This window comes from Anoplolepis gracilipes, chromosome 12 (genome assembly GCF_047496725.1).
Source record: "Anoplolepis gracilipes chromosome 12, ASM4749672v1, whole genome shotgun sequence".
Lineage (NCBI taxonomy): Eukaryota > Metazoa > Arthropoda > Insecta > Hymenoptera > Formicidae > Anoplolepis > Anoplolepis gracilipes.
Genome location: NC_132981.1, coordinates 7,750,811 through 7,771,998, shown reverse-complemented (window position 1 = coordinate 7,771,998; position 21,188 = coordinate 7,750,811). Strand labels below are relative to the sequence as shown.

Below are 21,188 nucleotides of genomic sequence, written 5' to 3'. Positions count from 1 at the left end.
AGAACGGTTAACGACATGATTGCATAGCGTGGGAAGATCACTTCCTGATGGGTTTCTAACGGTAGATGTAAGACAGGTCCAGCCCTCGCAGTCTCGCAAGACAACGCGCGGAGAACAAAGGCTAAAGGCGCGGCGGATCGTTGAAACGGTAGATTCTGACGTAGTCCGGAAATAATGAAAGGGTGTTTATCCAGAATTAGGTCCGACCCCCGTTTTTAGTCCAACCCCCGTAGTACCCCCATAGTCCACCGCTCGCTCATTCAGACAAATTAGCCCGGTGGTGGCTCTTTGTAGTCGTACAATTCAAAGCGCGTGTTACTTTTATCCGCTCGCATTCATGTTGGCAGAGCTCTTCAACACTTCATTTGGACAGACTTCGGTGCCTCGCTAGAAGAATATAAAGGATTCATCCCTTTACCTCTCCTAGCGCTAGGAAGAGAGTATATTTCTTGTTCGTTTCTCTTTTTTCCTCTCCTGCCGCGAGCTCGCGGCCATCCATCTCGAATTATCATCCGTGTGCAAGCCTTTGCATAAAAGTTCGTTCTTCTCGATCGTTTGCACGTAAAAAGAAATAAAATAAGACTGTGACAATAGGGCTCTTCTTGTGATGCCGAAACGCCTCGCAGCATTAAAGATTCTCTGCTTTCATTATGAATGAATTAGCCTATTGGATATATATCGCGCGATATTTTATAAGATATCGAAAACATTTTATTTTCTTAATTATGTAAATAATTTTTACGTCGTTACGTTAATTATGCAAAAAAAAGATAAGGAACAAATTATTTATCATACAGGGCTTTATTTGATAGTAATCTGACTTAGCTATTTTATAATATGTATATATTTTTCAGTTATTGTTTTTAGTTTTATAATTTTCTGTATTTCTTTTTCATGGTAGAATATACGAAGATTTTAATTTTTTAACAGATAGTTAATTTTTACAACGTCTGTACATCACGCAAAATCAACACACGCAGAAGCTACACTATTGATAATAGCAGAACGAAAGAGAATATAAAATGATCATAAGTAAAATCGACACTTGTGTAATATTTACGCTATTTACATAACGATAAGCTTTCTATACACATACATATGAAATATTAATAAAACGAATAAAAGCCGATTCAGCGATTGCTTTGTGCAACACCAATGTATGCCAGAAAGTTCTGTTGCTGCAATTACAAGAGACTCGGCAAATTCTATGCTTACCCTACAGTTACGTCTAAGATTGGAGGTGTAATTACAAATTGTGTTCTAGCAATGAGTACATGTTATATCTCTCAGGTTCATGGAATTCGTGCGCTACTGATAACGTTAAATTAATGCAATGCCTTAATTATGTCATCGTAATAGTATTCGTTGTCGCAGCAGTAATTGTAGGAATATTCTAATGTATCAAAATTGTTAGCTGTATAAATGTATTCTAACATATCGATTAATCTCCATGTTAACGCCTTTAAGAATTAATACTTGTATATTTAATTTAACATCTAAGACTTTATTTAATACATATAAATAAAGAATTATTTTACATAAATCAACGCCGTGCTAAATCCAAGTTGTCAATCAATTTTAATTGACTAAAAGTTTTACTCTTATAGTAATATAATATACAATATAAAATAATTCATAATATAAATTATAATAAAATTGATTTATAATAATATAAAATTAATTAAACGTTTATTTTATTATCACATTAGATATAATTTAATCGTATATAATTACAATCGAATAATTTAGTCTTATCACATTCTATGTTTTATCAACTTTTTAATTAAAAAAAAATAATTCTCTTCTGATTTAAGTTAAAAAACAAAAAATCTTTCTTTTGATTTTATCAAAACATATATTACGATTCTTTTTGTTTAAAAACAGTAATATCAAACGAATAAAAGAATTATTTACGAATAAAAGAGCTATTTATTATGAAATAATATATAGAGTATATCCAGATAATCAATCAACTAATAACAATAAAATTAACAACAAGAATGAATTTTTAACTAATTAACTTTATATGTTTTTTTAAAAATAAAATTCTTTTTTGAATTGAACACAAAGATAATTCTTATAATAAGTTTTTATGAAGATTTTTAGAATAAATTACATGTGACAGCTGAGATAATATTACATTATTATTTAACATCACTACAATACCGTTATCTTTGTAATACCTCTCAGATGTATTGTAATATCTATTTAATGCTCTGATCCGTGTGCATTTTTTACTTTGTTCTTGGAATATTACAAAATTCAATACAATTTGTGCGCAATTAATAAAATTATTCTAATATTAATTAAAACATTTTATATTTATTGTTTTTGTAAAAAAAAAAGTTGTTTTGTTAAGCGCAAGAAATTAGAAAGATATTTTGCCAACTGATCGCACTTTATTGACCTGTAATGTTCCCTCTTATTGTCTATTGATTTTTCAAAGTTTTAGTACACGTTACGCCATTTGGTTTATTGATGACCATGCTTATTTGGCCGAGTGCCTAACGGTCAGGAAATTTCTAAATAGATCCGTAAACACCATAAAGCGCGGGTTCCGCTCGATGCCAACGAAGTGGACTGCGTCGATCCATTAATCTTGAGAATTAAAAGAAAATTAATTACAGTTGTTGCAACTTGAGTGGGCTCTGCTGATGGATGATGAGAAACGGCGAGATGTCAGCCGACGGAAGAAGAGCGGAGAAATGAAAGAGGGATCAAGATGAAGCGAACTGACATTTTGCTTCGTGCATTCCGCAGAACTTCCTTTAGATCTTAAACATTACTTTCATTGACATAGCTAAACGGGCGCCACTTATATACGTATATCTTTAATATATTTTGTCTTTATTTCAATACTTATTACTATAAAATATTGATTGCTAAAAAGTATGTGATGATAACGAAATACTCTTACATAATTTTTAACAGTTTTAATTCCTCAAAATATTTCTTAATTAATATTACATCAATATTACTCAATCATATCACACATCAATATTACTTATATTAATATTACATTAATATTACTCAAATATTACGTTATTAACAACATTATATATATATATATATATATATATATATATATATATATATATATGCTCTTTACGCCTTTATTTTCTTAATTAATATTTTTTATTAATAGTGGTCAAAATTTGTTTTTATTTTTTGCAAATAAAATATTACTAATACACTCATGTCAGTATAGCCTCTTTTCACGCATAAATTATTTAGTATTGATTGATTGCTAAATGTAGTTTCTTACAAAACGAACACTCGCGTAACTCTTCGATCTTGTTTCGTATGTTTCTTTCCTTGCGATGTTCTTGTTCTAATAAAACTGACCGAATATTTATCAAGGAGCGAGAAAAGAGGCGATGATGGGGTTTCTGTAGGATAGGAATCGACGGACCTGTTAAAGTGAACACGGATCTATCCGCTTTGATGGGATATCTCTCTTTCTCTCTTCTCTCTGTTCGTCTTTATTCGCTTTCTCTTTCTATGTTCGTCGGGATAGGTTAAATATTCAGTTCCGGCGGGTTAAGGATTCAGGAAGGGTGCGGCCCTCGATGTCGCTCGTCTCGCGTTACGTCCCGTATAAAGGAACACGAAAATCCGTTCCTCGTGAATTACAGCGACGGCTTGTCCCATCCGTTATCCAAGCCATCCCCGTTTCCCGGTAATTAACTATCAATTCGTTGGATCGGAACTTGGTACGATTATATTTTCGGCTAAAGCTATTTTTTTCGCATCCGTGGTATCGCTTGTAGACATTTGCGTTCGTTTTAAAGCCGGTTAAATCCAGAGCGATTGAGATAATTATAAAGTTGAGATTGAATCGAGCGACCATTTTCTCTCTAAGAAATTGAGTCCTTATAAAACAGCGCCGAAATTATCTTCTAAAAATTTATATTGAATATTTTTAGCTGTTTCGCAAATATTAATTATACGATGTCTGTGTCTCATGATGTATATTTCAATACTTATCAATAATGATATCAATGCTTATCAATATGTGTGATAATATGTATATACTATATAAATTATGATTTTTTAAAGAATGTTTATTCTGCAAAGTTTATCAAGAAAATGTAGAACGATTATTGTGCAAAATTAAAAAACATTTATGAGTATATTGCTAAATATGTAAAAACATTATTCTTGGTTTTATTTATTTTAATATTAAATATGCATTATGCATTGTGCAGTTATAAACAATTAATTAAGATGTAAAAGAACATTTTATTTCCTATATTTAATACCAATAGATGAATCAGAGAAAGCGGAAATATATCGTAGTAGAACATTTAAATATTTCTCTCATTTCTTATTCAGAGTATATTTCATCCCTTCATTCATTCATTCATTCATTCGTTTGCTCCTTCATATATATATATATATATATACACACGTGACATACGCACACATACATGCATATATACGTCCATATATATATATATATATATATATATATATATATATTCTTTGGATAGAATTGACTTCAACTCCACTGCTTCTTTTACGAAAAAAGGAATAAAGAAAGAGGGCTAAACTACCCTCCTTAACGCACCGAAAAATCTGGAAGATTTGTGCGACGCATCTGCATTTTAATTATTCTGAATAATTTCCTGCATAATCTTTATCCTGCAAACTTGGTGGGGTTAGTGCTTTTAGCATTCTAATTCTTTTTTTTTTCTTATAAAATCTCGCTATGGAATAAATATTCTAAATTTTTCTTATAAATGCATTTTAATTCTTTATTATCTAAATAATTTTCTACAAAAAAATTATTTATATTGCAAACAGGTCATGTTAATTAATTATATCTTCAAGCGGTGCAAACCATTGACAAGTATGACGTCAGAGAGAGGAAGAGAGAGAGAGAGAGAGAGAGAGAAAACCATATTTTTAATATAAAGTTTATAAATAATAAAAAACATTTTATGCTGTAAGATTATTAAGAGATAAAAATGTCTTAAAATAATTAAAAATTAAATATAAAGAGACGTATATAGTCTGTACTAAATCAATTAAATATATAATAATGTTAGTCAAACAAGAGCTACAAATTGATCTCAGGTTTCTTTTGGGTTTCCTGTTTTACGCAAGGGTTCCGTTTTTTTTTTTTTTTTTTTTTTTTATTAACCAGATGCATTTATCACAGTCCAAAGAATGGATGAGACTCGCCGGCGCGACCCTACTGCCGCCACGTTATTTTTTCCCTTCGCTGAATATTTGTCTCTATCCGAGGAAGAAAGGGTTGGTAAGCGGATCGCGCTGGAAGGGTGTCAGCCGCTTATTAAAAAACCCTTTGGTCTTAGACGCAGCGTGATTTTATCTTCTTTCCCTGCTTTTACGGACAATGCACAATCATTAAAACTCACCATAGAAAATTACTTTGAAAACGGAAACGCATTGTCGAGGAAAGTTAATCATAAGAAAATTTTACACGTTTTCAAGAAAAACGGTATTGCATTATCCGAACATCCTAAAATATTAGATATTAGATGAAATCCAAAAATAATATTTTTTTATAAAATTTCTTATTATTCTGGAACATGTTTTTTAAATATTAAAAATCCGAAAAAAATACAAGCTACAAAAGTAAAACTGTCTATCATAATTTATATTAATAAAATCATAATATTTAAAAGATCGCTAATTTTGTTAATTTATTATTTATTATTGACTCGATAATTTTTCCGTAAGGTAAAGATTTTATTGAGAATTTAGAAAGATTATAAAAAGATTGGAATAAGTAGTATATACATAAAATTTCTCTTTTGTGCATGTTTTATGGCACAAAGTAAACTTGTAAATCGATGTTGCGTGGAGAACAGCGTACAATACAAACTGTGAGGAAGAGCATCTGGTTACTGTGATCCTTCGATACATTGGCTAGTCCAAGAACGCTATTATCCGAAAGACTTGAACGGCGAGTCATATACTTTACCGTCCGTTCTTCGGTGACCTCGATGGCTTTTGCACTCGGAGCTCCCAAGGGTAGCTTAATCCTAAAGGACCTGGTACAGGGCATTAGGGATGGAAAGCAAGTACGGGAAAGACGAGGTGGCTGGCTGACGGTAGGTGTGTCCCGCGAAGTAGGTATCTATTAAGGAGCGTAGCAGTGAGGAGCGGGTTGTTCGGGCTAAAACTTGTACCTACTCCGAGGAACTTTGTGTGAAATGCGCCTCGAGCACATCCTGCCGCGTCTCCTTCATCCTGTCTTCCATATTAACGGCCGTATCCCTCCACCGTACCTCGCCATCACCTACATCTTACCGTCTCGCCCACTTCCAGAACTATCTTCCTCTTCGTTTTCCCGCGATTCCCTACGATATTCAAAGCGGGGAGGTTTTCGTTTTCCTTGCATTCGCGTAGCTTACGGTTTCAACGGCCGCGGTTACATTATGTTACATATATTCGCGAAAACGCAACGCTGCCGCGAAATATAATAGATGTAAATTTTGAATATCCTCGCTTGCAAATGCGAAGTTTAAGTAGCAATTATCGTCAATTTGGCAATTTGTGACAGTATGAGTTCAGTTAAGTGGACTTGTCAGTGCGAGAAAGAGGAAAATGTTGCATCTAAGTTTGTATCATTTGCACGTGTTAATATCTATGTGCATGCATATCAAAGCGGAGAATCACGAATGAAAATACTCTTTCGCTCTTTGACATTTTTTTACTAAAATATTAATGACCTTTTAATTGCAAATGTTTATTTTGAATGAAAAGTAACAATATTAAAATATTAAAATAATATTATTATAAATAATTATTTTAGAAAAATCTTTTCAAAAGAATGACTTATTAAATTCTTGGATATTATCTTTCTAAATATACGGACCAATGATGTATTTAATTGTATTCTAAACAAAGTTAAATCGACGCAGTAGATTTCGTATGCCGATCACGAAGGACGGTCCGTTGAACAACAGCCTAATTTCCGGAGTCCGAGTAACTTTCTCGTGGGAGAAACAATGGCCAAATCGACAGTGAACAGGCGAAGTTTGTCGAGATCAAACAATCAGTTCTGCCGAACCGAGCAAAAGATTATTTCTGGCAACCGGCCGTAAAAATTAAAACGCTCCACCGTCGGTTGTTGGTTCGACCCCTCTTAGCATCGTCTCGCCATCCACAACTTGTCTTCAAAAGGAGAGTCCACGGTCACTTCGCTTGACCGAGTTAGCTAACAGTTTGTGTCGCTGATGGAATAATGGTCCATTTGGGATGCACGTGCTGCCGCAGTACCCTCCTTTCACTTCACCACTCGCTGTCGCGCGTATTTACATGTAATCTTGTACAATTAATATTTATGTCAGTTCTCGCTCGTAACGTTCTATCTCGTAGCCATTCAAAATTGCGTTTAAACATATATTTTCGCATTCGATGACATTGTCGCGTTATATATACGAATAATAAACCGACAGGAGAAGAAATTGCAATTTTGTATTACTTAATCATAAATGAATAATCTCTGCAATATGAATAAATTATCCCTTTTATGTATTTAATAATACAAAATTTCAGTATTTAATATGCTTTGTTATAGTGTTTCTCGAAATTTCCTCGAAATTTATATTAAAATTTATTCCGATATTTTTTATATACACTTAACTGTTAAAATAAAATTTAGAGATGCATATTCTTTGTAGATATAATATACATACATTTGAAAAATCTTTCAATCGAATGTCTGCACATATTGGATTTCGCTCTAGGTAGGAAATTTTTCGACGTGATCTACGGCAATGCCACCGCGATACTCAGTAATAAGAGTATCGTGTGCCGAGTGTGGGGGTGCAGCGAGAGCATCAGCGGGACGGCTGAATCTCTCGACGGAAGAGCTGCTGCAAAAGGGAGTTCAAGAACCGAACCCCGGTGCTTTTATACGCCCGTGGCCGTAAATACTTCAACACTGACGCGTGCAATATTAAAGGTGCAAAAGCTGTACGTACGGCCATCATTCGAGTACTCGACGAGCGGGCGAACGGGCGCGTCCGAAGGGCGCTCACACGCGCGTAAACCACCCTCTCGCGCGCCGCGTTTACGTGCATACGTTGCACACACGCGCATCTCAAAGATTTATGTTGCTTATCTTCGGCTATATACGAAAGGCGCGGACGTTTACGGGCGTACGGGAAATCATTTACTCGAGCATCGATTTCCTCGCGCTTTCTCTCACGCGCTTTCCTGACATTCGGCTTTAACGATTCATTTGCAACGCTCGCCGCGAGCTTCGCTCGGCGGGTACCTCGTTTTACGAGCAACACATTCGAGAGATTCGCAGATGCACTAGCGCGAAATCCCGGCCGCGAATGCATGGGAAAATACAGCCCTACGAAGTTATTAGAAGAGAATCGGACAGCTTTATTTCTTTTTCCTCGATTCGTAGCGCTCGTAGACTTCCGTGACCCACTATGCAGAACACAATCGTGAGCGCTGATTTACGAGCCCGAGTAAGGACAAGCTGTGGAGATTATTTTTTTAGGCAGCCACTTTCGAGGTGAATTATTGTTCTTCGTGCTACGTCGAGGATTCTACGGTAATCTTGATCGCACCGGGCGTCGTATAGTCAGTTTGTACATTTACTTTCGGTTATCTTGTTGTTGATACATCTACGTAGAAGCGGAACGATAATGAATATTTGATGCATGTCCGCATCGTATATCACTTATCTCGGGAAGCTACGATTTTAATATTTAAAAATAGTCGCCATTTCACAATAAATTTTATAGTTATTGGACTTTCATCAGGAAACTGAATATCTATCTATCCGATCATTGAACGCAAGTAGATATCTATAGATCTCGGTAAAGCGCGCGTATACGATATTATATGAAGCCGTTTTGATAACCTAATTTTATCGGCGATAGCTAGCAGCGACCTATGAAAAGCATAATTCGTTTCGGACCTATTCTATATTCCAAATATATGTAGTGATTTCAAATGATAGCGGATTTTATATTTAAAAAAAAATTTTTGCATTTATCTAATAAAAAAAATAAATTATTAACCAAAAATAAATTATTTTATAATATTAATATTATAATAATAGTTAATCAATAATGACAAATTATATATAATAATTTTGATTAAATATTAGTAATTTTAATGGTAGAATAAAATTGTTATGTATATATTTTTTTACATGACTTGGCGGTATATAAAACACTATCAAATTTCTCACTTAAAATAATTTTTTCGTTTATACATACATGTCCACACATACACACTTTTGCACGATTTCACTTTTCCATAATTCCTAAGAGATGGTCTTATCCAAGAAAGTGTTGTATCCATCAAGATTTGTGGAACATTAATCTTTCAAATAGAATTTCTCACAGAGTTACATAAAACTTCTTTAACAGCATTTTTCTTCGAGCCGTTCTACGTGTATGCATATCCGTCTGTCTGTGTAATGCGAAAACGCGTTATTCAGTGTCACGTAAACATGCATTTCTCGAATTTTGCACCCAACAAGTAAAACCGTCCTTTAATAACATGTAAATTACGTTGGCACTCATCGGAAATGTTTTACAAATAAAGGAGAAGTTAAACGTTTATTGGATTTGTGCTGACAGCTACATTTCACATTTCTTTTTTTCGCAGATTTACATCCATAATTTCTTAAAAATAAATAAGGTGTGAAAAACATGATTTATTTTTACGCACACATTGCATATCAAATATTTATATATATATATATATATATATATATATATATATATAGTTACGAGTAATATATTGTACTTTATTGTATTATTGTATTCGTTCAACTTACAAATATCTATATCTAAAGATTTACGGATGATAAATTTCTTGGATTTCGGTAAATTCAATGTGGATACCCGTGTGCAAAAGACGTTTCAGAAACTATATCTATGTCATGTTATAGAATGTGCCAGAGTTTCTTAACGGAAGTACAAGAAAGCAGTGGCATTTGCCAAATTCTCCGGTTGCTTCTTGGTACATAACTTCGCGTAAATGATCATTGCAATATATCAGTTCCGTGTTTCCCTTTCCTCAGTAATACGAACATTATGCACATTACATTTTTACATTATGATATTTGCATATCATTTATGTGCAATATAAATACGTAGATGATTACATATCGAAATTTATCTTATTAAGAAAATAATTCTCTCTCTCATTTCTCTCTCTTATATAATCTATCGAATTATACGTAATAGAGAATCAGATGTAATTTCTATAAAACTACTTTTTATATTTATTATATTAAAATTAAAATATTTAGATTTTATAAAGAGAAAGAAACATATGTATGTATTTAAATTTTACTTATTTTGTAACTAATTTTATTTACATGTTTATTCATGTTTAGAAAGTTTTTATTAATCATATTAAATATGTAAATGTTGCATTTTTTTATTTCTTAATATATTGACATAAATACGTATTCTTTCGCAGACGTAAAATTATTTACGTCTACTAGTATCTTTGATACAGAAGCCACAATGTATGGCTAGTACTGTTAAAACGATAAACCATGTTTACTTTGCAAATATCACTGCGACGGCAAATATCCATTAATCGAAACACATATTGTGTAAATAACAAACAATAAATCCTTCGATGACTAGCAATATATTAATATCGATTAGTAACAAGAGAATCTGAGTTATCCATATAATTATTCTATTCATACACATATTGCAAACCTAAGTTTTATTATATCATTTGTATGAAAAATTTATGCAACAAAATAGATTTTTGCCACAACTACAAGATTTGTATATTGACATAAGCGTATAATTTTTTTAATACATTAAGAAAAAAAATTTATTCAAATAAACATTACATCTCGAAGCAATATTATAAAATAATATTACGTACATTTGCGACATCTTTTTTTTTTAATTGTAGATCTTTATAATCTTAAAACTTATTAAAAAGAACCGAGTAACATTATACAAAATTATATTAAATTATGCAATATTGTGTTAAGATTTATCCTTTTTAATTAGTTAATTATTTTGCTAAATTTATAAAATTTTATATGCGATATATATAAATGTATATGTGTACGTACATATGTTAGTAGCACATTAAAGATAGATAAATTAAAATTTGTGCACTCTAATAACTTTTGAATAGTTAGATAATAAAGCATTTGAAAAGTTTTAAACTGTGACTGGCGAAAACTTATTCTGAGTATATCTTCTGTGAAGAATATATACGATAATAACTAAAATTTATTTTTTGCTTTGATCTCAAAAGAGAGGTTTTTGCTTTGAGAGAAATTTATCACACTCTAAAAACACGCTGAAAATAAGCAACCATATACGATATGTGCTGCGGACTGGCTTTTTCTACGTGTAAAAAAATATATAACTCGAAAAAGAGGTTCTCTTTTACATACGTGTGTATAAACATCTTTTGAAAATTTAATGAAAAGAGAGATAGCTCTCTCTGTTGACAATATTTAAATAAATTTTTTCATTAGTCTCTTCTTATTACACGTATATTTTTATTAACAATTTTTGCTAATGTATAAAACGGAATTTGCCATTATAATATTGTAAAAATATGACGATGGACATCCTTTTATTATTAAACACATATTAAAGCTCATCGATATTGGAATTGGATTTTATAGAATATAATGAAAACTTGAAAGGTCCAACAAAAATGCTGATAGGACGAATTCGTAACATGATATCAACGATTGTGCTTGCGTGCGGCAAACGTCGGGAAAACACGGCCGTTGCGCTTCGTTTTACGAGTCATTTGTCCCACGACGAGTACTTCGTCCGCCGCAGGACTCGGTCATAATGTAACATGGTGTAACGTCGTTCAATTGAATAACTTTATTTATTTTCATTTATATATCATAGAGCGCAAACGAGCAAATGTGAAAGCGAGTCAGAGAAAAGAAAGGTGTAAGGGCGTAAAAAGAAAAAGGTAGCAAGGAAAATGATGCAAAGATGCTGATGGACGACAATGAGGCTGGATACAGAAAACGAATGCGATATATCTGCAACCGAGGAGTCGACTTGATTAATTGTATATTTATGTATCAGTCCACTTAACCGGTAGCTTTCTTCGTAAGCTCCTCTCGACCTGCTCCTCTCGTAGACCCTTGGTCCTTGTGCGACGTGAAGTCTCGCCTTGTCTTAACGTTGAAATAATGCAGGCGAAATAAGGTCGGCTAAAATGTTTAGAGAACTAAGCGCGCGGCACCGGACCTTAAATCACCGCGCGACGACATCTCTCTTTCCTCTCCTGCTCGCTCACAATCTTTTTCCGTCTCGTCCTCTACCGCCGTCGACATTCCTCGCTTCTCTTACCCCTAGCTCCCATTGCCATCTCTCTCATCTCTGCTCTCTTTTGTGTCTGCACAACCACCTCGTTCTTGACTTCCCTCTTTCGCGACGAGACCGATTCGAACTTTAAAAAGCTTCACAAATTCCGAGCATGGATTTTCCCATTTGTGATTCGTAAAGTATTAAAAGCCGGATACGCAAATTAATTAGGAACGACGTAAGATCGATATGCCATAAATCTGTTCATTATTATCGATTATCTGTCACTAAATTGTTTTGTTTGCTTTATGGAAATAAAAGTTGAATTTTGTTGTAATAGAAAAGTTATTTATTATTAAAAAAATTATATATTATATATACATTAATATATTTGTATTAGATATTATAATTAGATATAATAATAATAATAATATTATTATTATATAAATAATAATAATTTAATATTAAGATTAACCTAATTGTTTCTAGTTGATTATGCTATTTAGCACATAATTAAAACAATAATTAACTCAAATATCTATAATTATCTATATTATCATTCTTTCTCAATAGAATCGGAAATGTCATTTTTATTAAAATATTCTTATAATTTTTGAAAAAATAATGTATTAATAACAGGATTTGCAACGACAAAAAAAGACTTTGAAAAAAGATTATTAGATTTGCTTCCTAGTTTCGCGATAATAATTTTAGAAATTAAAGAAAGATTATTAGATTCGTTTCCTAGATTTTCGCTAGAATAATTTTAGGAACTTTAGAACTTTAGAATAAAGTGCGAAAAAAGATTTTGATGTGAAATTTGAAATCATTTTATTTTTTGGAGCTGCCGAATGGGATACGTTTGGAAAAGAGATTCCACAGAAAATTACGAAAACGGTTTCGAGTCGAACGGAATTATCGTGCTTTTTGGAGCTTTCGAGGATATCTACGGAAAAGAGATTCCACTGCGGACTACTGATTGTGAGACGAAGGTACTAGATTGCAGTGTGGCACGCGTCGCTTAGCGCGAATTCCAGAACGAACGAAAAAAGAGGGAAAACAGGACGGATGGCAAACGAATCGTTTAGGATTCTCTACGCGGTATTTTTCAACTTTCTCGATCAGTTTCTACTACTCTCGAAAAAACAGTCTTGTCGCATTTGCAGAATTTATAAATCATCTTGATCTTCACATTTATTGAACCCGATAAATTTCGCGAATGTCATCTTCAAAGCGATTGTATTTACTAAAGATGGCACTATAGAATTTTATGAGATTTTCAGCATCATTTGTTTTACTTCTAATAATTAAATAAAATAGGAGACAAGATACAAAATATTATTAAATATATATTTTTTTAATAATTAAATAAAATTTGTTATATATATATCTCTATATAATATTAAATAATCTATTATATAAGATATGTTTTTATAATTAATTTTTTTTATTATTAATAAACATTTCAATATAAAAATAATTCTATAAAAAGAGTATTTAATCTATAAAAAGAATAAATAGTAAGTAGTTACCTTTGAAGCAGCGGCAAATTTACGTTACCTTTTACAAGTAACGCTTCAAAGTTTACTTTATTTTAGTTTTAACAAACTTCCTTCATCTTGACTTTCATAATTTCCAGATGAGTTAATTACCGTCTACTTGTGTACGCTTCTAGCAGATCTTGATTCACTCTTGATTTACTTGTGCAGTTTAATAATTTAAAATAGTTACGTATATGTACACGTATTTTATATTAATACCATCAAGAGCTATTGGGCTCTTCCTCATGTGCCAATACACTTGCAATCTCCATTTTGAACGAGCAAATGTTAGTATCTGCGTTTGACATGCCACATTTAATATCATATAACTTTTATATGTGACTGAGATCAATCGAACATAATCGAACATCAGTTAGAATTAAATTTTTATTTTTTTATTTATATTTTGTAATTGCAGCTTTAATATAAAACTGACGTAAAATTTTTTTGTTTGTTTATTTAATTTATATACAATTAATTACATATATATTAAAACATTTTCATAAATGATACTAAACAAATACATATGTACATTAGTTAACAATTTCACATTTAACTTATACTTTTTGTTTAATGTTCGAGCTATTTAATTTTATTATTATATTTCTCTCTCTCTCTCTCTCTCTCTCTCTCTCTCTCTCTCTCTCTCATAATTGATTGGAAGAAGAGATAAAAGTGGGGGAAAAAAATCAATATAGTAAATATAAATTTTATTATATTTCGTATAAATTGATTGTGTAACTTAATATTTTAATAATCAGAAAGCGTAAAGGCGTATGAGAGGTAAAAATTGAATCGTTTTATTTACGCTAATGGATATTTTCTGTCATCTGTATTTTTTAATGTAAATACAAACAGTTATACGCTGAATGTATTATTTACATTTTCGAAAATATTATTCTGGAGAGTATTTTACGATAAAATATTTTATAAAGCAAAAAATTTATCATTAAATCACACAAAAGTAAGTTGCCCATTATGAATTAGAAATATTCACGTATATAAAAATAGCTATAATTTCAAATTATCAATGATTCCTAACGATATGTAACAATTTTAACATTAGTGAACAATTAATGGTAATAATAAATTTGCTCTCATAAATTCTGTACATAATCTGCTCTCTACATCTAATGAAAAAATGTTTATAAAGTTTAATAATATATAACTTTTATATGTTTATTTTACATCTACTAATTGATGATAAATGATATATTAATTATTAACAAAATTAAAAATTTTTTTTACAAAAATAGATTTTATAAATGAAAATGCAGGCAAATCAATGAGAACGCAATCAGTAAACGCTTAATCGACGATTGCATTAAAACAAATTGTTTAAGTTGTAGCAATTTCGGGTCCCCGATGGCTAATATCCGGATAATGAAACGAGGTGCCTTCGTCTCATCGAGTTCAAGAAGGGTGAGAGAATAGAGGGATGAAATAAGGGCGTGAAGACAACGAACGCAAGGTTGGAAAATGTGAAGTCAGCCGCGACGAAAAGCAATTGATAAAACAATAAAAAAGAATTAAAAGATAAATTCTCATCATGCAGAATTAAAATATAACATATTTATTTTAGAGGATACAAATGTATAATGATGCTTTCTCAGCAAGTTTAAAATAACGACATAAGTTCTGTAATATAAATTAATAAGCTATGTTCTATATCAATTTCTACATGTATAATCGACACTCTCTATTATCTTATATACATATTATGTATATTCAACAATCTAGTTTATATATAAATATTTTTAATGGGCAAAATTTTAATTGTATCTATATTGTATATTATTTTTCTTTATAAATATAACATACAATAATTTCATATTCATATTTTATTTATGAAAAAGTTTATTTTTTATCATACAGTTAGAGATCCGGAAAAGTTAAATGTTGAGTTATTTAATAAATAAAGGGAAAAAAATGTTATATGCTTTTAGAATTTAAAGAAAATATTTGTAAACTTAATATTGAGTTTTAAAAAAATCTGAACGAGAAAACGAGAGAGAAGATATCTTTTTAACATTGCCAAAACATAGAAGACTGTTTAAAAATCATTCGTTAAGCTCCAAAGTCGCACTTCGATAATTGCGCATCGCGAAATGAGGTTGAGGCTAGTCCAATAAGAACATTTGACTTAATTTTCATTCAGAGCATTCCTCGCCGGTAGGAATTTCGAGCCATTAAGCAACTCGCTATCTTTCGGCGGGTTTGCCGTGCGTAACATAAAGAGCATGTCTACAACTGCGGTCTACGCGATAGTTAGACTGTACGTATCCGCGTTCACATACATATACACATACACACACCCATTCACTTTCTTCTGCACCGCTACTACCCTTTTTGAACGAGACTTCCTTCTCAACGCGACTCACAACCGAAACCCTCCCGCTACTCTGTATCCGATGCCAAACCGCCTACCAACCTCTTTCCCTCTCTCATCTCGTCCTCGTGTCAGAATTATTCCGTATAATTATATTCGTTTCGGAACGACACCCTCGGGACTCGAAATTGAAATTAAGCTTTCTTGCTTTTACGCGGAAAGGAGACAGAGGGAAAGAATGTAGAGGATAGAAAGAGACGAACGGATACGAAGACGGAGAGATCGTGCAGCAGGAGGGGTGGGAGAGATTTCTCTCGCGTCTCTCTGAGACGAGCCGACTACGGTTTTCTGTAGCCGCGAGCTAAGGTTCCGCTCCCTGCCCTTAGCTCCTGTTTTTCCGCTTGCCCTACCCCCAAATCCGCACGTCTTAATCTTCCCTGGAATTTCGGCGTTCTCCCTCCGGCTATGCAAAGGACTTTACCGAGGGGCCGACCGTTCGTCATGCTCTTCTACGTATCCAGAAATAAGACGTCTATATTACGCGCCCAATTTTGTATTTTCCGCCGTGAATTCTGATCGCGCGATTAGTGGTTTCATAGACTTATTTGCTTATTCGTAAACATATATATTATCGGAGTTTTGCATTTAGGGTAAATTAATTTTCTAATAAATTTCACAGAGAGAAAAAGAGATAGAGAGAGAATATTTCTTATGACTGCCTTATTCAGTCAGTAATATTCATGACTATATTATTAAAATCTTGAAAAAGTTAATTGATTCTAGCAAATTGCATAATATTAAATCTCATAGAAGCACAAATATTTGAAGTATTCGAATTATATACTTATAACATTCGCCAAATGAATCAAGAGTTATCCTATCACTATTTTGTACAGTCTACTTACAATCAATGATCGATTCAAGCGTTTGCTTGAAAGAGATCGTTGGAGCTTGGGAGATCAACGAATACGCTCAAACACTTTACAAACTTTCTGTTGTAGTAGTTTCCTTATCCTTCTTTCGACAGTCTTCTCCTTTGATTGCCTCGCTTTCTTCGGTCGGCCCCTAGCAAAACACATTTAAGCTCGCAATTATTTAAGGTAGTTCACGGTTTCATGCCGCAAAACAAGACCGCGGAGACGGAAACTAGTACCGCGGGAAACTGGCGACTGTTGCTGCTGCTTCTTGCTGAACCTATTTTATCCTGGTATATTGTTGCATGCTCTACTAATGTCATGCGATTATGAAGGATGAAATGTTATAGCTTTAAATGCATTTCAACAATATCTTAAATTTGTTACATTTTTATCATGTATTTTTTAATACATTTATTATGGAATTTAATATATTGATAATATTATACTTATATGTATACACGTGTACACACGCACACATACATATATATATATATATATATATATATATATATATATATATATATAATTAAACATATATAATAATAATAATATTTAATTTGTTAAATAATATTGTTTGTGTAAATTGTTTAATAATGTAATTGTAGAATATATAATTTATAAAACAATTTGTATAATAATTATGTTATAATAATTAACGCATATAGCACACATATACTAATATATAAAATAAACTCTCTTCTATAATAACTTTACATTTATTATTGGATTATAACTAACTAGAAACTATGAGAATTATAACATATAGGAGATTATTGTTAAATGATAGTGAGTAGATTTTTATTTCTCACTGCACATTATCCAAACAACGAGATTTGCGACATCAACATAAGCTGCAATTTGTTTTCAATGAATGAGACTATAGCGAGTCTCCCCAATGCAGTTTCCTGCTGATCAGCAGAAATTAGCATAGCCAATTTATGTTGGTCTATAAATAACATGTTTATCGTTATAATTTATGTGCATTGCGATGCGCCCTATCGACATTTACGCGAGCCGAGTTTTAGGTCAGAAAGAGATGAATGTGTTTTACTTCTCTCATTGTTGTGTAGAAATACATATATATAGTAATATTTTGATTGCGTTTTAAATCTTTCAATAATCTGAATTATCTTAAAAATGTTAAATTTTCAATTATATTATTATTTTAAAATTCTTATAAAAATGCATATTCTTTTAAAGAATATTATATTTATTAATTATATTTGGTTGATACTTTTTGAATTTCTGACATGCCAAATTAAAAAGAAAGCCAAAAGTATAATCGTATTGACAGTGCATAAAATTAATAGTTATTTTAATGAAATTGTAAAATATATAGCTCGAATTTATCAATATCAAAAATATCGGAAATAAAGATAAAATCGCAATACATTACTTTTTCACTATGCGTCAGCAATTGATAAAATCAAATATTAATTAAGATTTTATGCGTAAATCTTATCTATAAATTGAATATATATCGTATAAATTTGACATCAAGTTATATAAAATTAAATTTTTTTCATATAATGTAGTTGTTAAAACCATTATATTATTATTATAATAAGCATTTTTATAAATATTTGCTGTTATATATTATAATTCAGATTTTTAAATATATATATTTATATCACCTTGATTGATAGACTTCTAGTAAACTCTTTTGACAGACAAGATAAAATACGTGTTCCGTCGGAAAGTTCATAAATAAAGTCGTACGAGTTCTATCCTTCTTTATGGCAGACACCTACAGAAAGTTATACTAGATTTGCTGTCAAGTTAGAACGTTCTCGTTTGGGAAGCGATCTGTCGCATCTATCAGGAATATGCCGTGAGTTTGTGTATAATGGCCAAAAAGACTTGGATAACTGCAAAATTGTGCCGCGGTCTCTCGGGGAATTGCGTTGACTCACGTTTACGCACAATCGATGCATTTTCATCCCACGATTCGCCTCTACGTGTTCGTAATTGCACACGCGATTTCGGTATACGTGCACAAGCGCGTACGTGAATACGTTCACGGATTCGGAAAATGCAATAGAGAAAGAGAGAAAGAGAGGTTCACATACAGAGAGGAGAAGATGACGCGTGGATCGGAGCTCTCTCTCTCTCTCTCTCTCTCACACACACACGTGTAAATGCGAGCGATGCGAGCGGAATAGAAGCGTACGATATGCGGCCATTTGCATACATATAGGGTCATTATAAATATACCGACTCTCTACAGCCGTGTCTCTCCATCGTCCAGCCCATCAGGAGCAGAGGCCGCTCACAAACTGTCCGATTGCTCCGCTTATCCGTTATTGCGCTCGCCGCCTTTGCTGTCACTAGCTCCGCGCTTCGGGACGTTTCCAGGTCTCGACGGTCGTTCCGGTTCTGAACAAGCGTTTTTCATGGATATTATAGCAGCTCCGGTACCTCTCCGCGCGAAACATATCCGGCGAGATTGCACGGCACACTGGCTGAAGTGTTAATTACGGCGTTATCGCCGCCAGAAGCCACGTTGTTTATTGTATATTTCTTGGTGGACTCTACGGCAACACTATTGCGGAATGTGTGTTGTGGATGGTATTCGCTCCAAGTACACTCTTGGAGGACCGTCAGATATCGTACGATAGTCAAATAAATTGCCACAATTATTTTACGATTATTTGTTCAAATAGAATCATATGATTGTAAATTAGCTTTGTTAACACAAATAAGAATGTAAAACAAAAATAAGAGAGAGAGAGAGAGTTAATATTTTTTTAAACAACTATTAAAATATGATAAGCCCTTATATATATATATATATATTGAATAAACAAAAAAGAATTTTGGTAGGTATTTCACGCTTTGATACGAATGATTCAGCACTCTCCATTGTATCGTTGCTAGTGCGTATCGATTATAGTAGAGAAAATATTTCGGCAATGCGCAGAAGTGTAAACACATACGTATGTTGGTTGTACGGCCGATGCGACGCACGCACGCGATAGATACGTCGATCTCGATTATCTACAACTCGGCAAAGTCGATAAGGGCGCTTCATGCAAAAGCGATAAGTGCGAATCGCTTTGGTCGCCGCGGCACAGAAAAAAAAAAAAAAAAGTATTACAAAGCGTCGATAGCAAGCGGATTTAACGACATGCGGCATACGTGTGACATGTGAAAGGTCTCTTAATGGTGCGTCTACTTCCGCATATTATCGCGACCTTTGGGAGCCACGGGGAAAAATATCTCGACGTTAAGGCACGACCGTAATCTTCCACCAACGGTTGCGTCATAACGCGGGACGCTGCTAAGAGCGCGCTGCGCGGGTGCATCCTATTAACATATTCACCAGCAACGAGTAGTAAACTCTTTTCTCCGCGTACGCGGGCACGAAACGGCGCTATAAATGGTACGTTGATGGGTTTGCGCCGAGCGTCAACGCTTGCGTCCCGAGAGTTAGGGGTAGATGCGCATTACAAATGCTAATGGGGAGCGCATAGTAGATGTTCCGCATAGAATACATTACCGTCTCGTTCCTCAGTCATTAGCCGCGAAAATACGAAATTTCCTGGGCGCAATGTGTACACCATATCTGTCATGCCCGCGAGCCTGCTCGTTGATGGTGACCCGATGGAAAACTGCCGACCGCGAGGACTGGGAATTATAAATGAGTTGCAAATCGTATTTAAAGTTCTTGCAATTGTTGACTTTGTCTTTAATCGATCTTTGTTGCTATATTTTTCTGTTGCTGTTCAATAGCAGTGGAAACTAGATTAATAATAGTAATTTGATAGAAAAAATATATCATTGTATATGATTTTAAAAAATTTTTTTTTAAATATTGTACATTGATATACAGAAAATGTAATTAAATTAAATATTTCGTATAAAAAATAAATCTATTTCAATTTATACATATATGCACATAAAAATTAATTAAGTTTATCTTCTATAAATAATAGCAAACGTTTCATGTCAATTCATATATCGTTATATATCACTTTGATAATTACGTCGCAGAACACGAAAGCTAATCAAATCTAGTGCTATAAGCAGCTGAATATATATGCTGAATATACTATAATTATTCTATTTGTGTTATATGGTAGTTATAGAACAATTATTTCGACTAGAAATGCGAACGGTTCGTAAATGT

The 21,188-nt window shown here is 32.8% G+C and overlaps 1 pseudogene; it reads left to right on the top strand.

Moving 5' to 3' along the window:
• The window catches only part of LOC140672171 (nucleolysin TIAR-like), a 104,999-nt pseudogene extending 104,424 nt beyond the window's left edge, over positions 1-575 (top strand).
• Positions 576-21,188: the final 20,613 nt, after the last annotated feature.